Source organism: Entelurus aequoreus, linkage group LG11, assembly GCF_033978785.1.
Source record: "Entelurus aequoreus isolate RoL-2023_Sb linkage group LG11, RoL_Eaeq_v1.1, whole genome shotgun sequence".
NCBI classification, from domain to species: Eukaryota; Metazoa; Chordata; class Actinopteri; order Syngnathiformes; family Syngnathidae; genus Entelurus; species Entelurus aequoreus.
In genome coordinates, this window is record NC_084741.1 from 59,011,817 (window position 1) to 59,029,763 (window position 17,947).

The window sequence follows — 17,947 nt, forward strand, 5'->3', positions numbered from 1 at the left end:
ACCCCGTTTCTTCCTGAGGATTATTAGTCATTCTTACCGAAATGGGAATATATGAACATCAGTCAGCATCAATTTAGGATAATGTAATTGTTCAATGTGTTGTGTATTTATTGTGTGATTTGGTTTTTGGAATGTAGGTTTTGTTTTATTTAGAACTATTCTGCCAGTTCATGTTTTAAAAAAGTGACCTTTGAAGTTAGTAAGATCCGTTTTAATACATTGAAAATATTGGAATATCTTAAAATATGTGAACACTTTGTTAAAGATAATTAAAAACACATTTTGTAGCATTTACAAAATCTTACTTTGTTCATCCATCCATCCATTTTCTACCTCTTGCCCCTCTCGGGGTCGCGGGGGGTGCAGGAGCCTATCCCAACTGCATTCGGTCGGAAGGCGGGGTACACCCTGGACAAGTTGCCATTTATGCCTAAAAATCTTCAGACGCGTGCTTAGGAAGTTTTAGCAGTTAATTTGCTGGTTAGTGCCACAGCCCTGGCGCATGCCAGTGCACAAGTATGTGTGCACTGCGCTGGGCGCACCTCCAGGAGCGCGCCAGCCGCATGCCAGTCCGGCTGCAGCAAGCAGCTGCGATCAATCGCCAGCAATCAACACACCTGTCGCTGATGAGCGGATCTGCCTTCATAAGCCAGCACAACCTGCTATCCTGGCCAGAACGTAGTTTCCTGTTCAGTACAGTAAGCCGATACGTCAAGCTCTATGCGCACTCTTTTGCTCACAGTGTTTCTCCCCCGTCGTGTTCATTGTCTCGTGTCCTCCTTGTCGTCTCCCTGCAGCCTGCCTTCATTCCCACGTCACGAGCTGTGTGTCTCGTCTCCCCGCGTTCCCTTTGTTTCCATGGCTGCATCTTGGATCTCGAACTCCCGTCTGGACACGGACTTCGACGACTCTCTCCTCCCCTCGACCTCACGTCTGCTCACGGACCTCCGAGCCAGCCCTGCCCCTCTTGGACTTCCGCCTCTCGCTCAACACTACGGGTAACACACTACAGTTAATTCCCACACATAGTCGCACACCATACACATAGTTTGGATTAATTACACGTTTAATTTCCCCTGTAAATAATATATATATATATGAATAAATAGAGTTAAACGACGTCCCTCCTGTCTGTGCCGTCTTCTTCCCCTGTACACCCATAACAGTTAGAGCGTAAAACTGTAGTTTGCAATATCAAAACTTTTTGACAATTTTTCAAATGTTATTAGATATACTGAATGTGTTTTTTTTATTAGCTGTAATATATGATAATCAACATTTTTAGGACAATAAATACATTCTTGAAGTATATATTTTGTGGTGACTCTATAGAATATAAGAGTTGAAGAATTTAAATACAGCCGCCCCTTGTTAATTACGGTTAATTGGTTCCAGACACTCAAATTTCCACCAAGTAGGACTCAATCATTATAAATGAAATATTTTCTCAGCTGGAGCATAACAAACATGTTTATCACTTTGTAAATATGTATTTTACATTATGAGAGCCCTCAAGTAATGAAGTAACTCTCTCTAGTCACCTTTACACTCCTTTAATCCAATATAGTAATGCTGCCTGCGGCTGGGCCAATCAATGGCCATGATACTGAACAGCACACTCTGATTAGTTTGGTCTCGTGTAGTGGCCAATACTAAACTCTAGTATTTCTATTTTTACTTTATTTTGCCATTTTTATCAAATAAACGATGTGGTGAAACGGCAATATTGAACAACTGTACTCAAATACTTTTCAACAATAATCACGGAGATGCACCTGCATATGAAAACTGTAAGCATCAAACTTTTTTTTTTTTTTAATATAACACATCATACCGACAGCCATCAGACTGTATAATGCATATGTTCCTTGACTGCACTTAAATGTAGAGTATATGTAGAATATATTTATATTATTTATATATTATATATTATATATATAATATGTTATATACATTATATTATGTATTATTATTCTTGTCTATTGTGAGCAAACTGTGGTGCTGAATTTCCCCCAGGGATCAATAAAGTACTTTCTATTCTATTCTATTCTATTCTATTCTATTCTATTCTATCATATTAATACAGATTTACTTAATATCATAGTAAATGTGTGTGTAGACAACTGATGTTTAACCATGTATTCCTTCTGTGTACAGCTCTGGTAATGGGTACATTCGCAAAACCTGCACAAATGTACTTCATAATGTAACAATCAAAATAAATATGACTTTTTTTTTGTTTACTAGGGCATGCATATGTAATATGCATTAGTTTGACCATTTAAAATCAACGATAATAAAAAGGAGATGGTTGGAAATAGCATAAAAATGCACCAAAAACTTGGAAAAATGCGATTCATAGCGTTAGTTTTTGGTGTTTTATGCTTTTTTCTTTTTGGAACATGTACTATACATATAATACAATAAAGTCCCATATAAAATTACCGTATTTCCTTGAATAGCCGCAGGGGCGCTAATTAATTTAAAACCTCCTGTCACTCCGGCGCTTACCAGAAGCCTGCGGGATGGCCAAGCATGCGCTAATTATTTTAAAACCTCTTCTCACTCCGGCACTTACCTAATCATGAAAAGCACATTTAATAAAAAAAAACGTTATTATTGTCTTACCTTTAGGTATAAATGAGTCCATGCCAGCTCCTTTTGAAGAAAAGCATCGATATAGAAGTCTTCCTCATCTTTCTTCAGTTTTTAAAAGTCTCTCTGTCTCGATGGAGATCTTCCTTTTAAGTATTACCTCCTGCTTTGATTGAAAGTCCAGTTTAGAAAACGGTTTCATTTTAGATATGTAATCCTCCATGTTAAAAGTCCAAGCAAACAATGGCTGCGCACTCTTGCTGCCGGTTGTCTTCTTCTGCAGCACTCTTCTGCAGTACCAGCAGTCGCAAGAAGGATCACTAGCGCCCTCTACCACCAGGAGGCGGGAGTCATCTAATGACTCATATTTGACCCGGCGGAAGTACCAAGCATGCGCTAATTATTTTGTGAAACGAGTTTGACCCGGCTGTAATTCGAGGCATGCGAATACCATATTCCCGCGCCAATTCAAGGAAATACGGTATATTTCTAGCAATACTTTAATTTTGCCTTTGAAAGTAATACCCCAATGTCCATTAGTGGAGCTGTACACATATGTATAGTACATGTTCCAAAGAGAAAAAAGCATAAAACACCACCAGAATTAGAGATATTACAAGTCAAAGTGATGAAGCTTAGTGTTACGCTCATGACTTGGTGTAACTAAACATTACCCTATAAGATGAAGGCAGCCCGATTGTAGCTGAGATAGGCTCCAGTGCCCCCCGCGACCCCGAACGGAATAAGCGGTAGAAAATAGATGGATGGATGAAATGTATTCAATGTTTATAATTGAATATTTAAATATACTAAATGTAAAAAAGGGAATAAATATTCAAAATAAGATCATTATATGAAATCTAGTTTGGTTACGCAATCATGAGCACAACACAAGGTTGTAAAAGTTTCAACTACAATTCAAAAGCAAACTGAAATCAAATACACACAGCTTAAAGATTGATCAATACCTTAAATTTAGTAATACATAAATATGATGATTTATCAAAATATAAAAGAAATATACCTGAACAGAACAGAACGCTCATGATGGTTACACCAAATCCAAGTTGAAAGTAACACTCCAATGTCCATTAGTGGAGCTGTACACTTCTGGTTGTTCAAATACTGCATTACAATTTCATAAATTCCACAACATTGATGTATTCTATAATGAGTTATTATCAACCAATATCTTTACCAGTCAGTTTGTAGTATTACTAACATGCATGTACTCACTACTCACTATACTACTTCTTGGCAATAATATATTCAGTATATTTTCAGACTTGCAATATTCTGCTTCCTTACCATCTCAGGGTACCATTGCCGATTCTAGAAGATGTCAACTTTTTATTTCCATTTCCCATGCTTACCTTTTTTGTTTGTGCTTGTTTGTCTTTCAGCTCATTCAAACATCTCCCTGGGACCCCCCCCCCCCCTCCCCCCTCCCCCCTGGGCCCCTTTGGGCCCCCTGACTGCGGCTTTGGCCTGTCCATCTGCCTCCCACTGTCTGGGTCTGGTGGGAAGGGGTCCGTGGAAGACCCCTGCACCTCTCTCAAACCCCAAGCCTCACCAGACGCCCTCCCAGGCCAGCTGCTCGCTTGCCAGAATGTGCACATCGCTGCCAGGTGCGCCCCGGGATTGCCAGTAGGAGAACACAAACACACACTCTCACAATACCAACGCATATGCTCAGTAAGCCGCTTTACAAACGGAGGCCCTGCAACACACATGCTAATAGGGGTTAACCGAATGAAAGTAAAAAGTCACACGCACGCACACACACACACACACACACACACACACACATTCTTGACTTTGGCCTAAGCTTTAATACCCAGGCTCAGGTGTTTCCCATAATGGTCTGCAAGCACAGTAGCCAGATACCAACAGGTGGCGCTGTTTTCTTAACTAATTGGAGCTTTATTTATTTATTGGGATGAAGCAGCTTCCAGATGACTTTGGCTGGCCTGTTCATTTTCAAGACTTGTGTGTGTGTTCTTGTATTTCTACCCTTCTTGAGACATCAACAAGGAAAAGTACCTTCCATATGAGGACCGGTGAACAAGTTAGGACATAAATCATGGTCCCAATACAGAAACCCATTGCATCTAATAGAGAATGTCTCATTTGCACCCCTGGTAGTGAAATCTATCAAAATGAGGGGGGGTTCTAAAAAGGAGGGATTTTTCAAAATGCAGCTGAGATAGGCTCCAGAACCCCCCCCCCCGCGACCCCGAAAGGGACAAGCGGTAGAAAATGGATGGATGGACGGTGTGTCGGTTTTAAAAGTGCTCCCCCTCTGGTCAACATATGAAATAAGTGTGTGTAAAAATTTGAAGTGCTCCCCCTCTGGCCAACACATGAAATAACAAGTGTGTGTAAAAATTTGAAGCGCTCCCCCTCTGGTCAACATACGTAAAAACAAGTGTGTGTAAGAAATTGAAACGTGCCCTCTTTGGCCAAAATTACTACAAAAAATAAAAATAAATATGTATATAGAGACATACTGTAATAACTTGAAGTAAATAATGTGGATTAAAAACCAATTACAAACAAAAAATAAAATTATTAACTAAAAGCTTATTTTTTTTTATATTTGCATAGGATGTATATATTGTTAATGTTGTGAATACAAATATTTGGTAACACTTTAGTATGGGGAACATATTCACCATTAATTAGTTGCTTATTAACATAGGGTTAGGTTTAGGGTTGGGGTTAGGGTTTAGGGAAGACTTAGTTAATGGCTTACTGCTTGTATAATATGGCAATGCAGAATAAGGCATTAATAAGTACTTAATAATGACTAATTAAGAGCCAATATGTTACTAATTTGCATGTTAATAAGTAACTAATTAATGGTAAATAGGTGTACCTTAAAATAAAGTGTTACCAAATCTGTATATATCTAGAAAGGGTGGTCCTAAAGAGGTAGGCATTTTTCAGAGGTCTCAAGAAGGTGAAAATGTGTGTATGTGTGTGTGCGTGTGTGTGTGTGTCTGTGTGTGTGTTGTATTTCTACCCTTCGCGAGACATCAACAAGGAAAAGTACCTTCCATATGAGGACCGGTGAACAAGTTAGGACATAAATCATGGTCCCAATACGGAAAACCATTGCATCTAATAGAGAATGTCTCATTTGGTGAAATCTATCAAAATGAGGGTGGTCCTAAAAGGGAGGGATTTTTCAAATTGACTGTCTGTTTTAAAAGTGCTCCCCCTCTGGTCAACATATGAAATAAGTGTGTGTGTGTAAGAAAGTGAAATGCACCCCCTTTGGCTAAAATTAATAAAACAAATAAAATAAATATCTATATAGAGACATACCATAATAACTTGAAGTACCGTATTTTTCGGGGTATAAATCGCTCCGGAGTATAAGTCGCACCGGCTGGAAATGCATAATAAAGAAGGAAAAAAACATATGTAAGTCGCTCTGAAGTACAAGTCGCATTTTTGGGGGACATTTATTTGATAAAACCCAACACCAAGAATAGACATTTGAAAGGCAATTTAAAATAAATAAAGAATAGTGAACAACAGGCTGAATAAGTGTACGTTATATGAGGCATAAATAACCAACTGAGAACGTGCCTGGTATGTTAACGTAACATGTTATGGTAAGTGTCATTCAAATAACTATAACATATACAACATGCTATACGTTTACCAAACAATCTGTCACTCGCTAAATCCCATGAAATCTTATACGTCTAGTCTCTTACGTGAATGAGCTAAATAATAATATTTGATATTTTACGGTAATGTGTTAATAATTTCACACATAAGTCGCTCCTGAGTATAAGTCGCACCCCCAGCCAAACTATGAAAAAAACTGCGACTTATAGTCCGAAAAATACGGTAAATAATGAAGATTAAAAACCAATTACAAACAAAAAATTCAAAAAAATGAAAAAAGATTACTAAAGGCAGTCTTTTCCTCACAATGTGCCGACTTGTTTCTCATAAAATTGGGAACAATTTCTCATATTCTTTCTGTTTCTGTATTATTACAATATTTTCCCGAGGATTACTGCTTGTGTTTGGGAATTAGTTTAACCATTTCCTCTTCAATATTATCGGCTAAGATTTTCAAGTCATCTCCTGAACAGTACAAATTTGTATCGTCTGCGAATACGTACTGTAAAATTTTCGAAATCTCACAAATATCATTTATATATAAAATAAAAAGTTTAGGTCGTAAAATCGAGCCTTGTGGAATTCCACATTCAATAGTCATACATTCTGACCTATAATCATCAATCTCATCATATTGCTCTCGTTGTTGTAAATAGCTGGTTAACCAGTCCAGTACAACTCCTCTAACTCCATAAGTATATCATTTAGAAATGATTTGATGATCTATAATGTCAAATGCCTTCTTTAAATCAATGAGCACTCCTAATTTGGTATTTATTTTGATCTAATTCATTGATTGATTGATTGAAACTTTTATTAGTAGACTGCACAGCACAGTACATATTCCGTACAATTGACCACTAAATGGTAACACCCAAAGTCGGGGTCCACGTAAATCAATTCATGCAGTTGTAATCTCTTCAATAATGTTCATGATGGCCACGCTTGTAGACCTGTTTGATCGAAATCCATACTGATTTTCATTTACTAATTTATGTTTTTCAATAAAGCAGTCTAATTTATTAACAAACAGTTTTTCAAGCACTTTTGAACATTGATATAGGAGGGATACTGGTCTATAATTACCAAATGTATGTTTATCTCCAGTTTCAAATAAAGGTATGACCTTAGCTGTTTTCATACTGTCTGGGAAAACTCCTAATTTAAAAGAGAACAAAACCAAAGAGCCCAATGTGGGAATTATCATCACAAGCCTGGTCACAGTTTGTCAGAAGTAACTTTGAGGTGTGTTAGGAGAAGGGGGCTTGCACGGTTTGTCCTGGTTTCTTCGAGTGGTATCAAGGACTTGTGAGGCAAAGCAAATTATTACATGGAATCTAAAATGTCCTCTCACAGCCTAACATTCAACAAGCCAATGTTATTTTAAACCATCATTCTCGTAGCAGATTTAAAAGTTGGGAGCGTCTTGTGGCATCACGCCTGCATGTGCTCCATTGACACACACAATGCAGACCCAATAAATTGTCACTATACAATGAATTATAGTAAACAACAATAATTGGATGAGGGACTAGTTCCCCCTCACTTCACGTTTACTTTAAACCAGGGGTGTCAAAGGTTTTTTCCAGGCCGCGGGATGAGTTTGCTAACTATAAAAATGAGCCGAAAGTTTTGAATGAAAGAAACTGCCGTTCTAAATGTGTCCTCTAGATGTCGCAATAGCAATTATTTGTATCTTTGTAGATAATGCTACATATGGGGGAAAAAATAAACCACATGATGTTAGTACATCAGTCGAGAAAAATGAGCAAACTACATAAATAACATACTGTAATTTGAGTTGAGTTGAGTTTGAGTTTATTTGGAACATGCATGCATACAACATGATACATCACAATTTCCAGTTTCTCTATTCAACATGTTCGAAAAGGAGTAGGAAGAATCAGAGCTTATTTAATCCTACCCCTTTTCCTTTACATAGCAGTTGCTAAAACTTTTGTTCACTTCCTTTTTTCAATTTATTCACAATATACTCCATAGCTTAGTCTTAACTCATTCTCTTTCTATGCCACATCAATGTGGAATGCGCTCCTAACAGGTATAAAAGAAAGGGCATCTCTATCCTCCTTCATAACCGCAATAAAAGTTCACCTCCAGGCAGCTACAACCCTAAACTAACACCCTCCCCGGATTGCTAATAATCAAATGTAAACAATCAAATGCAGATTCTTTTTCTTATGCCTTCTGATCTCTCTCTCTCTCTCTCTCTCTCTCTCTCTCTCTCTCTCTCTCTCTCTCTCTCTCTCTCTCTCTCTCTCTCTCTCTCTCTCTCTCTCTCTCTCTCTCTCTCTATGTCCACTACTTGATGTCCATATCCCCCCTCCCCCCCCCCTCCCTCCACACCCCTGATTGTAAATAATGTAAATAATTCATTGTGATTATCTTGTGTGATGACTGTATTATGATAATAGTATATATGATAGTATATATCTGTATCATGAATCAATTTAAGTGGACCCCGACTTAAACAAGTTGAAAAACTTATTCGGGTGTTACCATTTAGTGGTCAATTGTACGGAATATGTACTTCACTGTGCAACCTACTAATAAAAGTCTCAATCAATCAATCAAAGCTAATAACAATAAATAAAAAAATAAAAAATCATTGGTGAAGTAAGTTATATTTCATATGGTGAGATGAGTAAAATTATCTTGAAAATGAATGGATGGATGAGATAAATTCAGAATGTTTATCATGGTTCCTCTTCTTTGTTCTTTGTAAACACTTTAAGTTTGAAGAGTTTCTTGAAGTGGATCATATTAGTACATTGTTTGATTTATTTGCTTAACCCATTCCATAATTTAATTCCACATACTGATATAGTAAAGGTCTTAAGTGCGTACAAGTGTTTTAAATTACATTTTTCTCTAAGGTTATATTTCTCCTCTTTTGTTGAGAAGAATTGTTCTATATTCTTGGGTAGCAGGTTATAGTTTGCTTTGTGTATAATTTTTTATTATATTATATTAATTGATTTATATATTATTTATTATCTTGATGGATTGAAAATTAACACCAATGAGTTGACTGATGAACATTATCACAATTTATTCAGAAAGGTAGAATACTATTAACCGCAACATGTAAGTGTAAAAAAAAACCCCCAACATTATGATTTGTACATTTTCAGAATGTGCTTGTTCTATTTTTTAACAAAGAAAACAATCTGATGTTATCTTTATTTTTAAGTTATCGTGCCGTGATTTTACTAGTCCGGCCCACTTGGGAGTAGGTTTTTCTCCATGGGGCCCCCGATCTAAAATGAGTTTGACACCCCTGCTTTAAACCATGGAAGTCTGTGTCCAAAACATACGACCCAGGGGTCATTGAATGTCTATGCCTTGTTTTGTATTAGACCGCGGGACATTGTAGAAATACAATTTTAAAAATAAGGTAAAAAATTGAGCAAAAAGGTACAATGTTAAGAGAAAAAAACTTATTTGTTGATGCTAATAACTAGGAGTGTAACAACATTGGGTTCTCAAGAACAGGATGAGAATTTAACATAAATTGTAGTAAAAGGTGGTAGAGTTGGGACAATTAAGAGCTCCCTTGGCTGGCAGGTGTTGAGTGGGTGGGAATAAAAAAAAATAATATATTTTTTATTATTATTTGTTTTTACGAGAAATTTTGTCACAATTTAATCTTGCAAGATCTGGTCATGAAATCTCATCACACCCCTGCTAATAATACACCGCTTTGTATTTAAATATGCAAGTGTTTTTACAGCATAAAGAAAATATATGAATATCGAAGTGGGCCGACTCTATCTCTTAGAAAAGTTGCTACTAGAGTAACAGATTTTCTCATTGGTTTCATATCAATGTTATTGTAGCATCTGTTGCCATGCAACCCAGAAGAAAGCGTCTGGGTCCAGTAAATCATTGTCCAACACATTTCCTGCCAATAACGCAACTCAGTTGACACTTATTGTAGAGTGTGAACAATGGAGATATAACTTGCTAATTAGTGAGCCTCAGGGGTGTTATTTTTTTATTTATTTTTTTGCTAACGAACTGAGCCAGGCGAGCTGTTTCCTGTCATTATACGCTGTGAATGCTCTCGCTACATATTTATCAACATGATGTTCTTGGTCCAGCTCCCAGCAGGGAAGCAGACAAGTTCATGTACCGAAAAGCTGAGCCTTTGCCTGTGAAGTGAGCAAAACTTTTGGGGTGATGCTGATTGTGAATAAATGATAAAGTTGAAAGTGTACCGCTTGAAACTCACTTTCAAGTAACTTTCAGGCAAATAGAGTGAGTCGCAGGCTGCGTTTCAAATAGGGTACTTCAATCAGTAAACTTCAATTACCTCTGGAGACCCCGTGACATCTGCAGTTTTGCATCACAGGTCTATTTTTTCCCCAAAAACAAACAGACCAAAAACAAATCAAAATGTATTTATTTGTTTATTGCTTTTTAATCACACATTTACATCCAAGATGCACTGCACAACAAACTTACGTTGCATTTTCAAGCTACCATAAAAACACCGTAAGCTGAATAAACCATGTTTATAATGTTGTTTTCAAGTTTGAAAAGGTTGGAACTTGGAAGTGCTGTAAATAAGATAGTATAACAGCAAAAGAGGCTATTTACACTCAGCCTATTGTCGATTAAACATACTATAAAACAGTAACGTAATATTAATGTCCACTGCAGTGGACGCTACTTCTTAGGAGAATATGTACACTACGTACACTATTCTTAACCGTACATTTTCGCCATGGAATTAGTCTCTGAGCGACACTCAAACGCTCACATCGACTGTCTATAGTCAAAACATATGTAACAATATAGCAACTCTTTAATGCTTAAATGCTTTTAGTTCAAACCTAATTCTTGTTCACATCTGCAGCGCTAAACCTTCTGGGTAATGTAGTTTAATTAACGACACGCCCGCATCCTCACTTCCTAGTTTACATGCATCTGTACATATAACTTTTACTTATCCAGGTAAGGCAATTAAGAACAGATTCTCATTTGCTATGCTGACCCTACAAAGAGGCAGCCTTTACATGTTAGGGATGTTGAAGTGTGACGATAATCTCCCATTTACTAGCACAAATGAGCAAATGGGTCGCTCTCAACAGTTCGCAAATGCTCCTAACATGCGGGGGTAGATGAATGTTTAAGATTGACACTTCTCAAGCGTAAAACATACAAAGAGAATGTCTGCTACTTGTGGACGACAGAGTGGTGTTTCTTTTTGTAATTACACTTCATTATAGTTATACTGAATACTACTGTGCAGTAAGTTAACAATGATCTCTAAGTATGTATTTTTGCTGCCATCTAGTGTCTATTTTTAAGTCGGTGCATTACAGTAAACCAGGGGTCCCCAAAGTAGGCCACGCGGGCCCGAATTTGGCCCGCCAACGCCCAAAGACCGTCCCGCTGGAAGTCCCAAGTAAAAAAAATAAAAAATTAAATTATAATTTTTTTAAATTTTTTTAAAAAATCTGTCCTTTGTTAGCTATTTTCTACCTCTTGTTACTCTCAGTGTCTCCTAGCCGCTCAGGCAAATCATATTGTCTAAAAATGCATTTTCCTATTGATAACGTGACATCGCTCTCGGAATATATATATATATATATATATATATATATATATATATATATATATATATATATATATATATATATATATATATATATATATATAATATACATTACCGTTCAAAAGTTTGGGGTCACCCAAACAATTTTGTGGAATAGCCTTCATTTCTAAGAACAAGAATAGACTGTCGAGTTTCAGATGAAAGTTCTCTTTTTCTGGCCATTTTGAGCGTTTAATTGACCCCACAAATGTGATGCTCCAGAAACTCAATCTGCTCAAAGGAAGGTCAGTTTTGTAGCTTCTGTAACGAGCTAAACTGTTTTCAGATGTGTGAACATGATTGCACAAGGGTTTTCTAATCATCAATTAGCCTTCTGAGCCAATGAGCAAACACGTTGTACCATTAGAACACTGGAGTGATAGTTGCTGGAAATGGGCCTCTATACACCTATGTAGATATTGCACCAAAAACCAGACATTTGCAGCTAGAATAGTCATTTACCACATTAGCAATGTATAGAGTGTATTTCTTTAAAGTTAAGACTAGTTTAAAGTTATCTTCATTGAAAAGTACAGTGATTTTCCTTCAAAAATAAGGACATTTCAATGTGACCCCAAACTTTTGAACGGTAGTGTGTGTGTGTATATATATATATATATATATATATATATATATATATATATATATATATATATATATATATATATATATATATATATATATATATATATATATATATATATATATATATATAATCAGTGCGGTGAGGTTCATGGCTGGTGAGGCACTGACTTCATCACAGTTAGATTTACAAACATATGAACCCTAAAGAGTATCTTATTCACCATTTGATTGGCAGCAGTTAACGGGTTATGTTTAAAAGCTCCTACCAGCATTCTTTACACATACAAACTGTAGCACACCAAAAAGGACAATTAATAAAAAAAACATTACCATGGTCTTACCTTTACTTATAAATGAAGTCCATGCGCCGCTCCTTCTGAATAAAAGCATCGATAACTTGTTTATAGAAGTCTTCCTTATCTTTCTTCAGTTTTAAGAGTGTCTCTGTCTCGATGGAGATCTTCCTTTAATTATTACCTCCTGCTTCGATTGAAAGTCCAGTTTAGAAAACGGTTTTATTTTAGATATGTAATCCTCCATGTTAAAAGTCCAGGTGAGAGGAAAAAATAAACGATCGCTGCCGCTGCACTTGACTTGCGAACTGTTGCTGCTTGTTGTCACTTATTCTGCAGCCGAGTAGTCGCAAGAATGATCCCTGGGATCACGAGCGCCCTCTACCACCATGAGGCGGGAGAACTGCGAGCCTCACCCAGTGCGTCTTCGCAGCCGTTTTATGATTGCTCAGCACAAGAAATACGTTACACACATACAGTTTTTGACAAAATACACTGTACATGATATACCTCAGCTAACTAAACTATGGAAATGTATAATATAATTCATATAGCAATACTGTCTCGCTGCACAGCAGGCCAGCAGTTAGCAGAGTCATTGCGCAATCCATGGTGAGGCTCAACTGGCTGCTGACTCACCGCAAGTCTCTTCTCAGTATTTGAATGGCAAATGTGAAAATTCAGCAACTTTGAATAAAAATAATCTAAAACTGGTGAAGTTAAATAGAAAATAACTTTATAGTATAATCACTGGATACATATAACAATTTAATTAATTTTTTTTCTTTTTACATTTTTTTTCTTTCCATAATGGCACGTGAGGCCCCGCCTCACCTGCCTCCCCTGACTGCACGTCACTGATTATTTATATTTATATATATATATATATATATATATATATATATATATATATATATATATATATATATATATATGTATATGTATATGTATATGTATATATATATATATATATAATATACATATATATATATATATATATATATATATATATATACATATATATATATACATATATATATATACATATATATATACATATATATATATATATACTTTCCTCTGCCACCCGGCAGAGGAAAGTCATTTCGGCCGCTTGTACCTGTGATCTTGTCCTTTCGGTCATAACCCAAAGCTCATGACCATAGGTGAGGATGGGAACGTAGATCGACCTGTAAATTGAGAGCTTTGCCTTCCGGCTCAGCTCCTTCTACACCACAACGGATCGATACACGTCCGCAATACTGAAGACGCCGCACCGATCCGCCTGTCGATCTCATGATCCACTCTTCCCTCACTCGTGAACAAGACTCCTAGGTACTTGAACTTGAATATATATATATGGCTCGGCCCAAGGCCAATTTTTTTTTAACCCAATGCGGCCCCCGAGTCAGAAAGTTTGGGGACCCCTGGAGTAAACTATCAATACAGTATTTTTTTTTGATCAATTCCAATTTTTCTTGAAATCCTGTGCTTTTTTTTTTTTTGGTTAAGGTTACAAAGAAGATTCAAAACATTGGTGACAAATTAATAAAATCACAAGTTGATTTAATGTTATTGAAAGAAAAACAAGCATTGCATCTTTGGCCGCAACTTTCCGTAAAAGCTGCCGAGAATTCCTGCATTTTAGGCCGAAACAATCCCTAATAAAGCCGGCGAAACTCTGGAGTGACTAACATGTTCACTCCAAATGCTAAGTGGAACGCTAAGTATGGAAGTGATATCATGGCGCGTTGCACTGCGGAGAGATGACATCACCATCCACCAGGCCTTTTGTGAACACCCCTTACTCCCCTTGCTTCTTCTCCCTCGCCCCTCCCTCTCCTCCATCTGGATCTTATCTGCTTATGCCCTCTAACACCCCGATTGTTGTGCTCCGAAAACAATAAATATCAATCCCAAGCAAGACTGAGGGAGAAATATAACAGCTTTCTTCTGGTGTACCCTGCACCTTTTTTTTTTTTTTTTTTTTTTTTAATAAATCTCCCCCTCCTCTGTTTCATAAGAGGCAAGGGAGGTGAAGAAGGGGGTGTGGGGGTTCGGCGGTGTGCTGGCAAAGCCTCTTTAAACTCTCCGGCATTATAGAGGATTATTTTGTGCAGAGATCCCGGCTTATGTGTCTGTTTTTTTTTATTTTTTTTTTTTATCCCCTCCCTCTCCCCGCTCGTGGCAGACATGCTCTGTAAACAGGTTGTGTCACACTTGATTGCATTTGAGAAATTAAAAAGCAGCGGTGACAATAGGCCGGGGGCTGGGGGAGAGGGCCCGGAGGGGGTGGCGATGGAGGGACACTGACACCATAAGTCCCAACTCTTTGGGGACCCCTGCGACGCCGTGTGACAGAGCAGCCCTCGCTGCCACAACAATGCGAGGCCTCGTCCTTCAGAGAACACTCCTCGCTTGCACTCGGCATGACTATCTGCAGCGGGCCATCTGCTCGCCCTCGCTTTCTCTCTTCTGGGTTTGAATCCAGCTCAAGTTTTTACAAGCACTAGGCCGGGGGGGTCGGCAACCCGCGGCTCTCGAGCCGCATGCGGCTCTTTAGCGCCGCCCTAGTGGCTTCCTGGAGCTTTTTCAAAAAATATATGAAAATGGAAAAGATGGTGGAAAAAAATTTAATTTTTGTTTTAATATTGTTTCTGTAAGACAGCAAACATGACACGACCCTTCCTAATTTTTCGAAATCACTCTGTTTATATTAAACATACTTCGCCGATAAATGCTTTAAAATGTAATATCGGAAATTATCGGTATCGTTTTTTTAATTATCGGTATCGTTTTTTATTTTTTTTATTTTTTATTTGTTAAAAATTAAATCAACATAAAAAACACAAGATACACTTACAATTAGTGCACCAACCCAAAAAACCTCCCTCCCCCATTTACACTCATTCCCACTCATTCACACAAAAGGGTTGTTTCTTTCTGTTATTAATATTCTGGTTCCTACATTATATATCAATATATATCAATACAGTCTGCAAGGGATACAGTCCGTAAGCACACATGATTGTGCGTGCTGCTGGTCCACTGATAGTACTAACCTTTAACAGTTAATTTTACTCATTTTCATTAATTACTAGTTTCTATGTAACTGTTTTTATATTGTTTTACTTTCTTTTTTATTCAAGAAAATGTTTTTAATTTATTTATCTTATTTTATTTGATTAATTTAAAAAAAAAAAAAGGACTTTATCTTCAACATACCTGGTTGTCCAAATTAGGCATAATAATGTGTTAATTCCACGACTGTATGTATCGGTATCGGTTGATATCGGTATCGGTAATTAAAGAGTTGGACAATATCGGATATCGGCAAAAAGCCATTATCGGACATCCCTATCACCGATGAGAGGATTTGACGAGAGCCGTTTTGTCCTACTAGTTTCTGCGGTCCTTGAACGCACCGTAGTTTTTTTTACATGTACAACTTTCTCAGACGCTGCCACAGTAAGACATGTTTTATGCCACTCCTTCTTTGTCTCATTTTGTCCAACAAACGTTTCATGCTGTGTGTGAATGCACAAACGTGAGCTTTTTTGATGTTATTGACTTGTGTGGAGTGCTAATCAGGCATATTTGGTCACTGCATGACTGCAGGCTAAACAATGCTAACATGCTATTTAGGCTAGCTACATGTACATTGACTGATTGATTGAAACTTTTATTAGTAGATTGCACAGTTGAGTACATATTCCTTACAATTGACCACTAAATGGTAACAGCCCTTTGAGACACTTTGATTTAGGGCTATATAAATAAACATTGATTGATTGATTGATTGAACACCCGAATAAGTTTTTCAACTTGTTTAAGTCGAGGTCCACGTAAATCAATTCATGGTACAAATACAGTATATACTATCAGCATAATACAGTCATTACACAAGTTAATCATCAGAGTATATACATTGAATTATTTACATTATTTACAATCCGGGGGGTGGGATGTGGAGGGTTTGGTTGATATCAGCATACTTCAGTCATCAATAATTGCATCATCAGAGAAATGGGCATTGAAACAGTGTAGGTCTGACTTGGTAGGATATGTACAGCGAGCAGAGAACATAGTGAGTTCAGAAAGCATAAGAACAAATATATACATTAGAAATACATTTGATTATTTACATTTGGTTATTTACAATCCGGGGAGGTGGGATGTGGAAGGGGGAGGGTGTTAGTCAAGGGTTGAAGTTGCCTGGAGGTGTTGTTTTAGTGCGGTTTTGAAGGAGGATAGAGATGCACTTACTTTTACACCTGTTGGGAGTGCATTCCATATTGATGTGGCATAGAAAGAGAACGAGTTAAGACCTTTGTTAGATCGGAATCTGGGTTTAACATGGTTAGTGGAGCGCCCCCTGGTGTTGTGGTTATGGCGGTCATTTACGTTAAGGAAGTAGTTTGACATGTACTTCGGTATCAGGGAGGTGTAGCGGATTTTATAGACTAGGCTCAGTGCAAGTTGTTTTACTCTACACATATTGCATCATTATGCCTCGTTTGTAGGTATATTTGAGCTCATTTAATTTCCTTTACTTATGTCCTCGCTGTATTTAATTTATATTTGCATGTCTCATGACACATTATCTGTGTGTAATACTGGCTGCATGTCTGATAGTTGTTTGTGTGACATGTCATTATAGACCACAGCAAACATTACCTAGCTTGCCAAAGATAGTAAAAAATCCATTAGAAGAAGACGGCCAGCCGTTTCCTTTAACTTAGACAAACACATCTATACCTTTGGCCATTCTAAGCCAGAAATTTGCAGGAGTGATCTCACCCTCAGAGAAGCCTCCGTTTTACTAATGTTTTCCAATGTTACAAAAATGTGTCAAATAAATATTACATTTCAACATTTCTATCAACAAAGGTTTGCGTCAGCCTGTGAAACATAGTCATTTTGATAGTTAATAGCTAATTTAAACACATACACCATGTGTTGCCTTCACCATAAGAATTATATATCCATCCATCCATCCATTTTCTACTGCTTATTCCCTTCGGGGTCGTGGGGATTGCTGGAGCCTATCTCAGCTACAATCGGGCGGAAGGCGGGGTACACCCTGGACAAGTTGCCACCTCATCGCAGAATAATTATATAAGGTTTTTCATTTTTTGCGGCTCCAGAAGATTTTTTTTGTGGTATTTTTGGTCCAATATGGCTCTTTCAACATTTTGGGTTGCCGACCCCT

The 17,947-nt window shown here is 37.4% G+C and overlaps 2 protein-coding genes across 3 annotated transcripts in view; both read left to right on the forward strand.

Moving 5' to 3' along the window:
• faxcb (failed axon connections homolog, metaxin like GST domain containing b) overlaps nucleotides 1-4,026 on the forward strand; it is a 54,147-nt gene extending 50,121 nt beyond the window's left edge. Inside the window, exons 7-8 of one of the 2 annotated variants that reach the window (XR_009827803.1) lie at nucleotides 798-998; nucleotides 3,999-4,024. The gene's annotated coding sequence lies outside the window, so the exon portion shown is untranslated. Of the gene's footprint in view, nucleotides 1-797; nucleotides 999-3,998 lie in introns of both variants that reach the window. The other variant, XR_009827799.1, reaches the window with a different exon arrangement.
• A 19-nt stretch (nucleotides 4,027-4,045) lies between these two features.
• Nucleotides 4,046-17,947, forward strand: part of LOC133660291 (uncharacterized) — a 78,536-nt gene continuing 64,634 nt past the window's right edge. The window contains exon 1 of the mRNA XM_062063628.1: nucleotides 4,046-4,223. The gene's annotated coding sequence lies outside the window, so the exon portion shown is untranslated. The remainder of the gene's footprint in view (nucleotides 4,224-17,947) is intronic.